Raw genomic sequence first — 10,119 nt, 5'->3', positions numbered from 1 at the left:
TCTGGGAATCGATTCCGGGGTCTCCACCCCCGCAGATCGGAGCAGGCTCCTCACACCTGCTTTCAGAGCCCCCACCGTGTGTCAGGCCCCCCGGCGGGAGGCGTGGGAGGAGTTGGCATGATGGCAACAGGTGGGACCTTGGGGCGGCTGTGAGGGGCTGCCCAGCCCAGCCCAGAGTCTGTGGGGAAGCCCACAGTGCTCAACCCACCTGCACCCCCCAAGATCACCCTCCTCATGTCCTCCCCCCACTGGATCCGTGGACGCGTGTGCCCTCACACATCCATGCACACTTGCTCACACATGTACACACATGTACACTCCCGGGCAAGGAGGTGAGCCTGCTGGACTTCTCAGGGCTCCCATCTCCCCCCGAGACTCTGCTGTGCAAAGAGGGGTCCCCTCACCTGGCTGGCAGGCTGGTGTATTGGAGTGGAGAGCTGGGAGGGACGAGGTGACCAGGACGGCATGCGGGAGATGGCCGGGGCCTGCAGCTCTAGGGACGGGCAGCTGACTTGGGGCTGTGGACCCCGTCACTGACCCTGGAGCGGTCGGAAGGCAGGGGGCCTGGGGGGCAAGAGGCTGCCAAGCCCCTCTGCTGGGCCCCTCAGGAGGGCCCAGGGAGCCCTGTGCTCGGTGCCCCCGGCCTTGCCCGCTCCGCTGACGGCCCAGCCTGGACCTGGGTGTGTGTCACCGAGGGCCCTGGCCTGGCCCTCCAGGGCTGGAGCGTCACTCAGGGCAGTCGCTGCACGTGTGCGTGTGGACCTGCCCCCAGCCAAGCGAGAGGCCGGGGCGTGCAAGGGGCCTCTGAGGGTGCGTGTGCCGTACAGCGGGGCCCAGGGTGTCGCTGTCCCTGACAGGCCCTGGCCGCCCACCGGCTGTGGGAATTTGGGCAGGTCACCTACTCGCCAGAGCTTCCCGTCCTCCTCTGCAGGGCTGTGTCCAGAGCCACCTGCTCCGGGAGCTGCGGGAGTGGCAGGTCATCCAGAGCCTGTGGCCGCTGGGCAGCCAGACGGGGCGGAGGTGCCCCCGTGTTGGGGGGAGAGGGGAGACCAGGCATCCAGCGCAGCCCCAGATGGGGCACTTTTCGCCACACACTGGGGGGGGCTTAAAGCATCAGACTTTATTCCCTCACAGTTCTGGGGGCCAAAGCCGTCTGGGTCGAGGTGTGGGCTGGGCCGTGCGCCCTCGGGGGGCTCGTGGGAGGCTCCATCCTGCCCGCTCAGCTTCCGGTGGCTCCAGGTGCTCCCTGGGCCGTGGCTGCGTCCCTCCGACCTCTGCCTGTCTCCCCCTGTGTCTGCCTCAAACCTCCTGTCTCCGCAAGGACACTTGTCCCTGGATTCTGGTTCCACTTGGCTAATCCAGGATGATCCCCTCCTCTCGAGATCTGTCCCTGAACCGCGTCTGTAGAGATCCTTTCTCCAAATAAGGTCACGTGCCCAGGTTCCGGGATGTGAACATGTCTTCCTCAGCCCCTAAACGGCCACGCGGTCCACCCTGTCACCCCCAGCCGAGCACTGGTGCTCCAGAGCCAGGGCCGGGCCTCACGCCCCTGGGTCCCGCCGGCAGAGGAGGGACTGGCGTGGGCTGCCTGACACGTTCCCGCCACCCCAGTCTGTCGGTGGCCGGCGCTGGTTCCGGAGGCTGCTGCAGGAGGTGGGAGGGGCAGGAGGTCCTGGGTCCTGGGGGACGCGGAGGCCAGGCTGGGGACGGCGGCTCCCAGCTCCCAGCAGCCCCAAGTCACGCTACTCCCAGGCGGGCAGACTGGGGTCTCGCAAACGCCCCTTTCATCAGACGGTCCAGTGCCAGGCCCTGTGCTGCTGCGGGGCAGGGCTGTGGTCTCGGGCCCTGGGTCACCCCCGGGTCAGCGGCTCCCAAGCCCCGGCGCCGGGCAGCTGTTGTGACGAGGCCCCGGCACCGCCCCGCCATAGACACCGTGCAGGGCAGCTGGGAGAACGGGCTCAACCTGGCAGGAACGGGGTCGGGTGAGGTGGGCAGCGGAGGCCGGTCTACACTGGGGAGGGGTCTCTGCTCCAGGAGGGACGGTGGCTCTTCAGGGCCCTGCCCAGGAGGGGTCAGCAGGTGGCGTTGGGTGGCGGACGCAGCCTCGCCATCTTTGCCTGTAAAACGGGCCAGCGGCAGACTGCAGTGGGCAGCAACACAAGGCCGGCCGTCCTCTCTGCCTCCGGGGGGACAGTGGGCTCCGCCCGCCCTGCTCTGGGTCGTCACTGGCCGGAGACCGAGGTGTCCGGGCACCCCCAGCTCCTGCTCCCTGACAGCCCCCAGGTCTTGGCCATTCTCTGAAGAGCTGGCAGCCTTGGGCAGAGCTGAGTGGCGGCTGCAGGCGCCTTGACGCCTGGACTGCGGCTACGGTGACCCGGTCTCCCCAGCCCGGCCCTCGGAGCCCGCCGTCTCGTGGGACGTGGGGAGTGAGGCCGCTTCCCCACACACAGCTCTCCCTGGTTCCGCCGGGGCCTCTGAGACACGTCGGGGAGCCCGCGGCACCTTTTGGGCCCTGCCCCCCGCGGTTCATCCAGGGCCAGGCTGGCCTGGGCAGAGGTGGCAGATGGGGGACCCCTCCCGTGAGGGGGTCTGGTCTTCATTTGCAAAGTGGTTTCGCTTCTTCATGAGACGTTCTGAGTGCCGAGCGGTTCCCCCCTCCGCTCGTGGCCTCGCCGTGCGGGCTGGGGCCCCGGGGTGCCTTGTCAGCTGGTCGTGAGATGCCCCACTTTCCCTGAGCCTCGCTGCCTCCTTCCGGGCGGTTCCTGCGGCTTCGGAAACATGAAAGGAGCTGATTAAGGAGCACCTCCCCCTCCCCCTCGCCGCCCTCGGGACCCCTGGGCCAGCTCGCTGACGGCTAAGCGCGGCCGGAGCCCCCAGCCTGGGCTCACATCCCCTCTCCCCCACCGGTCCTGGGATGCGGGTTCCTGGGTGAGACACTGGCCCTCTGCCTCAGTTTCCTTGTCTTTGACGAGGGGATGGTGATGGTCGCAAGAGTGAGCCGGTTACTGGCAGGGAAGGTGAGGAGCGTGCCGGCAGGGGCCCGGCTCGCGGTGGGGGGAAGCAGCCCGGGGAGGTGGCCTTGGCTCCCGCCTCGCTCTCCCTCAGGGGCCCACCTGGCCGCCCGGCTCCCTGGAGACGGGACTCCAAGTGCGACTTAGAACAGCGCCGGCCAGGGCAGCAGGTGGGGCCCGGCGTGTTCCGGAGGGAGGACTCCTGCCGGGGTGCACATCGCCAAGGCTCTGGGTCTCGCCACCTCCCAGGCGAGGTTGGGCGGCCTGTGCCCTGACTGGGGTCTGGGGCCGGAGCCGTCCATGTGCCTCCCCTGCCCCCCAGATCACGTGCGGCAGCATCTCCAAGGAGCGTGACCTGCAGTGACAGGCCCGAAAGCGTAGCTGAGAGCATGGGTGATGAAGACGGGTCGCAGGGCCTGTGCTGGCCAGTGCTGGGCTGCGGGTGCCCCGTTAGCTCCAGCAGCTCAAGGGGAGCGACCTCCATGAACCCCCACTTCTGGGGGAGGCCTCCCCCCCGTGCCCCGGTAACTGGCTCCAAGGGCCTGTCCCACAGGGTCTGTGGGGTGGGCGTGCGGAGGACCCGCCCGCTGCAGAGGGTGCCCCCCTCCGTGGGGTCAGCCCTCCCCCCAGAACTGCAGCCCTGGAGACGGAGGTGGGGACAGGGCAGTGGGACCTCTCCGTGGGTGCTGATGACCTCGGCCCCCCAAGCTCAGCCCCTGGCATGCTCCTGCCAGCCCTGCGCCCGGCCCGCGCCAGGCTGCAGGGAGGCAATGACCCGGACTGGGGCTGGAGGGGCTGCCACGCTGTGGGGAGGTGTCCGCGCACACGAGGCACGTGCTGAGCCCGGGGCCTTTGTCCTCCTTCCCGGCACCAGCCCTGCGCAGCGAGAGCCGCTCTGTCCCGGCCCCCAGGCCATGGTGGGTGCGCGTGCACCTCGGCATGCAGGAGGGGACATCTGGGCTGCGTGCAGCCGGGCCAGCTCTGCGCCTAGTGCCATGGGCCTTCCGGGAGCCGACCAGAGGTTCTCGGGGAGCTACGAGGCTTGGGTCCCCCCACCGCCCCCCGTCCCTGTGTCCTGCCTGGCAGGAGAGCAGCCCTGCGGAAGTGTTTCATCTGCTCAAAGGCAGCAGCTGCTGCCCTGGAGCGAGCCCGTGAGGGGGCTCCTTGATCCTGCCCCTTCCTGGCCAGCCCTCCCTGCTTCCCTGCCCCCGGCTGCTCTGGTCTTTGGGAGCCGCCCCTGGAGCAGCAGGAGGCTGGGGTCCACCCCTGCCCCGAGGCCCCTCCACGGCACGCGGGGAGCTCATGCATCAATCGCCCACCCCAGCCACCGAGGGAGCAGCAGATGGTCCAGGAGGTGCTTAAATAACTCACGTGGGGCCGGCGCCCCCCAGCCAGTGACAGGGCACAGCCTCCCTTCCTGGGAGGGCCAGTGCCTAGCGGCTGCCTCCCCCACCCGGCAGTGTCTTCAGCTGGTCTCCCGTGGTCCCGGCTGCGTATGCAGCAGGTGCACAAGGAAAGAGTTCCTGTGTGCTTGCCTGGAGCTCGGCCGAGCCGAGCAGCACTGTCCGAGCTGTGCTGTCTACGCAGCCGGCAGGGTCAGGAGGAGACGCCGGCTGGACGCCTGGTCCTGGCTGCTCCGGCAGGACGTCCGGGCCATCGGGTCATGCCCGCCCTGCCCCATGTCCAGTCCTGGGGCCCCCCCGAGTGCTCTCAGGGCTGCCCACTCCTGCCACCTCCACTCTGGCCTAGGCTGAGCCCCATGGCAGTGGCCCCCGACAGCCCCGTCTTCCCATGGCAGCCAGGAAAATTGCCAAAATGCAGCTGCAGTGAGGCCACGCCCTGCAGCCTCAGTGTCCCCGCTGCCCTCAGCGTGGGCAGGGGGCTGGCTTGCTCCCTGGCTGCGCCCTCCCTGTGTGACCCCGCTTGGCAGCAGCCTAGGAGAGGAGACCCCTGCGTGTGTTATGCCGGGGGGCCCTCTGGGTGCTGCACTTGAAGATGAGGAAGTGGGGCTCGGGTGGTGGCCTCTGCGGTCCCAGGGCTGACAGGTGGCAGAGCAGAGGGCCAGGCAGGGTGTCGGTGCACAGCAGGCACTCCCTGGGTGCCGGCCCCTCTGCCTTGTGGAGGGCGCTGGGGCCGGCGTGCTGCCGTGGTCGGGGCTGAGACGCAGGTCACTCACGGACTCGCTTCCAGCGTCCCCCGGGGCCAGGGTCCTCACGGGGCCCCGTGGCCTTTGCTCTCCGGCCTGCCCAGGGCCACCCCCTCTGGCAGGGCCACGACCCCCCACCTCTGCCAGCCCTTCCTCCCACCTCCGTGGGGCCGAGAGCTCTGTCCTCCCAGCAGGGGCAGGTGTGCCCTGCTGTCCGTCCTGGCGGCCCCTTTCTGTGTCCCTGTCCCTGTGGGCAGTGTGGAGCCCCTGGCAGGCCACGGACACCCTCCCCCAACACCAGCAGACGCCAGCGCAGTGCCTGGCCGGGGCTTCCCGCCCCGCCAGGCACACGTGTGGGCAGAGGGAACCTGCCGGGGCTCCTGGGAAAGCCCTTCCTGCACTTCCCGTGTGGCCGGGGTATCAAGGGAAGCCCCCGGCCCCGCGGATGGGGAGCCCCTGGGGGCTGGGGCACTAGGGGTGTCAGCAGGAAGGCTGCCAGGCTGCTCCTGGGGGTGTCGGGTGGGGACGGGTGAGACCCTGAGGAGGGGCTCCGGGTGGGCTCCCTCCACTTGGGCCCAGCAGGCCACCGGCTGCAGAGGCAGGTCCTGGGACCAGCCAGAGCCAGTTTCCAGGTCCAGCTGTGGCCACTTCTCTGGGAGGGCCCCTGGCCACAGTGACATTCCAGAGCAGCAGGGGCCTCGCCGGGTGGGGAGGGGGAGGGGTGTGGCCTCTGTTTGCCTGGGGGGCTCGCTGGAGGGGGCGGGCAGGGGGTCTTCTCCAGAACGGCCCCTCTTCAACAAGGCAGCTGGGTCCCGGGCACAGCCACATCTGAGGCCTGTGGCGTGTCTACGCCAGCACACTCTGGCCAGGCCCGTGGTCCTGAGGGAGATGCGGGCGCCCCGAGCCGGAGCGTCCCCTCCTGCGGGTGTGCGCTGCGGGATGAGCCGAGAGAGCCACTGGGCTCTCCGGCAGGGCACTGGGCACCCGTGGTCTCCCCAGGCCCGGTGGCTGCCCTGCATTGTTGGCACTGGCCCCGGCCCGCAGCCCCCCACTCCTGCCGCAGCTCTGATGGGAGTCTTGGGGCCACCTCTGTGGGCCCCTGGGGAGCTCAGGTGCACACTCGTGAAGGGGCCAGACGGCGTGGTGTGGCATGTGAGGGTCCATGACGTGGCATGTGTGGGGTGTGGTGTGTTGTGGCTGCCCTCCGGGGGGTGGTCTGGGGGGCCCAAGGCCTCGGAGCTCCCACCCCAAGGGGCTGAGCCAGTAATGCCCTGAGCGGACCCTGACCCTTTCCTGGGAGGCGGTGGCCCTGTGGCCGACCCCAGGCCTTGCAGTCGGGGATCATGCAGGGCCCAGGGAGCTCTCCTCTCGGGGGAGGCCCCGAGTCTGGGGAGGGGCAGGACGGGCACCCACGGACATACCTGGGCCAGCCCTTCCCTGGCTGTGCTGCCCGGCATGGCCCTGGCTGTGGGCCCATCTCTGACAAGGCTGGATGGTGTCCCAGGGCAGGTGTGTGCTGGTGCTGGGAACAGGGCATGCGGCTCAGGTTCACGACCCTCAGCATCGTCTCCTTGTTGCCAGAGGGGTGTGGGGGTCCCCTGGGAGCCTGCTGCCCACCCCGGTCTCCTTGCCAGGGGGCAGCTGGACCTCACGCTCCCTGTGGCCCAAGCTCTTGCGCTGGGCCGAGCAGGGTGTGCTGGGCGCTGGCCTGAGCCTGGCCCTCGCCCGGAGACCCTGCTCCGCCCTGGCAGCCTCCACCGGCCACAGCCTGGGGCTGACCCTCCAGGAGGACAGAGAATTTGCTCTCTCCTTGCTGTCGGGGCGCTCGTTTCTGGAACGGGAACTTGGCTGTGTGCTCAGCGCCCTGCACGGTGCCCGGGGCTGGCACATCTCCAGGACCCTTTGGCGTGGGAGCCGAGGCCAGTGGGCACTTGGAGCTGCCTGGACCCCTGCCCTGGCTGGGAGCCCAGGTGTCAGGGCCGAGGACCCGCTGCCCCCACAGGCCCCACGCCGTGGCGGTTCATCCACTGTTCCTGGAGCCTGCGCCAGGCTGGTGGAGGGAGCCCAGGGGGCAGCAAGCGGGTGGCTGGGGGCCCCCAGGGGCGGGCAGGGAGTTCTGAGTTTGGTTCTGCAACTGCCCATGTGGCCGGAGGACCGACCTGCCTGCCAGGGTGGGGGCAGGGTGGTCCCACGGGGTTGGGGGGCTGATGGAACCTTCACAGGGGCCCTGGGGGAGGGGGTGGGGGCCCAGCCGGGGGTCTGGGCAACTGGGGAGCCCCTTGGCCTCCCACCCCATGCGGCAGGGTCCCCCCCTGCCCATGCCCCCGTCTTCACCCCCACACCTGTTGCGCAGTGCTGTGGGAGGCGGCATCCTCGCCGCGGCTCGTGCCTGTGCGCGAGTGTTTAGTGTATTTTTAATGCGACTTTGCAGCTGTGTTTGAGTCAGTCCCATTCTCCGGTAGGAGCCCGGCAAGTGCGCATTGTGGGTTATTTCGGGCTCTGCTTTCTTGGGATTATTATACCCTCTTTGTGAGGAAGCAGCATCGCCGCGGCTCATCGCGCTGTGAAGGTTGTGGGGGTTGACGCAGTTCAGGAAGTGAGACCCGGAGCGAGGCCCGACACGGCCCGTGGCCTGTCCCTGTGGCCCGGGGTGGCCAAGCCGCCGGGACCAGGTCTCCCCGAGCTCCAGACTCCTCCTTCCCGGCCCTTATCTGACTGGGCGGCCACCCAGGCAGGAGGACAGGGTGGCAGCGTACCCTGAAGGGCCTGCCCCGCTCAAGGACACCCCCCCCCCGGTCACATGGCAGGCGGGGGCCCCACCAGGCCCAAGGGCGCAGGCCCCTGCACGTGAGACCTCCGGGGCGGGTGGCTCCTGCCGACCTGAGCCCCCGGTGCCTGGCAGGTGGGCCCCTTCCTGGGGACTCGGGGGGTGGGGGGGGACGGCAGCGTCACACTGTGAGCCCGTGTCTGTGCACTTGGCTCTGGCCCTGCGTTCTCTGCCACGTGCCTCGTCAAAAAGACCTAAATTGCCCCTTGCGCTCAGCTGTGCCTTAAAAAGCCGCGGGCGGTGACTCAGCCGTCACCGTGGGGCTGCTCCTGGGGACGCATGAGGTCACTGAGGGGCCCTGGGCAGCCCCCGACCTGGCTCGAGACATGGCACCACACTCGCCACCACCGCTGGGCCTCAGTTTCCCCATCTGAAACCAGGGAGCTGGGCCTCCCTCTGACCTTGGATGGATTGAACAGGGTCTAGGTGGGGGGAGCCCACCCCTCCTCAGGGACCGGCCCCTGAGCTCAGCAGGACCCACTTCTGCCCCTCCAGGGCCCGGGGGAGGGGCCGCACCTTTTGCAGCCACAGGGGCTCCCGGGTGGGAGGGACCCGAGATTCCTGCCATGGCTCGGGCACTGTGGGGCCATCTGTGCCTGTCCCTGGGCCCTTGGTCAGGCCCTCTCTGTGCAGCCAGGGCCCCTGGCCCGTCGTTTCCTTCTCAAGCGTCAGAAGCCACATCCAGAACTCCGTGGTCGGGTCTCTCCGGTCCTCAGGTGCCCAGGCGAGGCCTCGGCAGCTTAGGGTCCTGCCCTGGTGCTCATCTGACGCTGGCCGGGACGGCTTGGGCTTTGGGTCACTCAGGCTCCCAGGGACGACCGAGACGAGGACTGGCTGGTGGCTGGCGGCTGCCTCCACCTGCCGGGCAGGAGAAAGATCTCACCTCGGTGGCTCTTCTGGGCTGGCCTGTCCCTGACTCCCTGGTGCTCCCTCCTGTCCTCCCCTCTGTGGGCCTATCTGGCTCCTTAGTGGTCTCCTGGGCTGTGGTAATGCGGGGCGAGTCCCCTGTGCCTCAGTTTCCTGCCCCCAGCAGCTTCTCTGCAGGGGTCCCTGGGGACTGAGAGCTGCCAAGATGGGGGCTGCAGTGGGGTGGGCCTCCACCCACCCTACTAGAGAGGTCAAGCCCACTGGACGGTCTCCAGCCCAAAGGGGCACCGTGGCAGTCAGGGAGGACTTCCTGCAGGAGGTGGCATCCTCAGAGTGTCTGGTCTGAGGAGAGTGACAAGCTCCCCAAAGGCTGAGCTGTGGCTCCCCCTAAGTCACGGCTGACGAGGCACCCACAGCCTTGGTGGGGTCAGGGACAACTCTGGCCCTGCCGTGGGGGCTGTGCTGGGGGCTGTCACCTCAGTCCTTTCGTGGGCGTCCCCAGTGACTCACCCGCCTAACAGGCAGTCCCTCTCGCTCCGCTTCTTGTCTTCTCTTGTTTTGCCTGCCCTAAAGAAAGAAAAAAAAGAAACTTGTTTGCGTGGTGCTAGGTGGCTGCTGGGCCCATGTGTCAGAGGGCAGCTGGCGCTGGGGGCAGAGGGCACAGGAGGGGCCGGGCAGGCGGCCAAGGGCATGGGCGGGGGGCCAGACTCCCCATGTGTTTCTCTGGGGCTTCACCCACCCAGGCTCTGGGGGACGGTGGGGCACCCCAGGCCCGTCCTCGGAGCCCGGACAGCGCAGAGACCCTGACTGCAGGGCAGGGGCCCGGGGCAGGCGCCAGGCTGCCTTGGCGGGAGGGGCTCCTGGCTGGTCCTGCTCGAGGCTAGGAGCTGACCAGGTGTGTCCTGTCGTCCGGCCGCTCTGGAGCAGATGGCCAGACCCCCAGCAGGGTGCCCGCAGGAGGCGAGGGCACCAGGGCAGGGGACGACCCTCGGCAGAGAAGGGGCTGGGTGAGCTCCCGGCGCAGGCCTGACTTGGACCAGACATGCCGGGTGGGCCAAAGGCCAGGGGCCTCGCCTCCTGGGCCTGGGAGGAGCCCCGCTGTCCCCCTGCCCCTGGGAGAGCCACGTGACCACGTGGGGGGTGCCGGCCCTGCCCACAGGGAAGCCGCCACCCAGACCACGCCCCAGAGAGCTGTCTGCACAGGGATGGCCTCGAAGCCACATCCCATTCCCGACACCAGCCGATCGTGGTCCCCGGGCATCGCTGGT

This window comes from Lemur catta, chromosome 3, assembly GCF_020740605.2.
Source record: "Lemur catta isolate mLemCat1 chromosome 3, mLemCat1.pri, whole genome shotgun sequence".
Taxonomy (NCBI): domain Eukaryota; kingdom Metazoa; phylum Chordata; class Mammalia; order Primates; family Lemuridae; genus Lemur; species Lemur catta.
The sequence above is the reverse complement of the archived record's forward strand: the minus strand, read 5'-3'. Positions refer to the sequence as shown.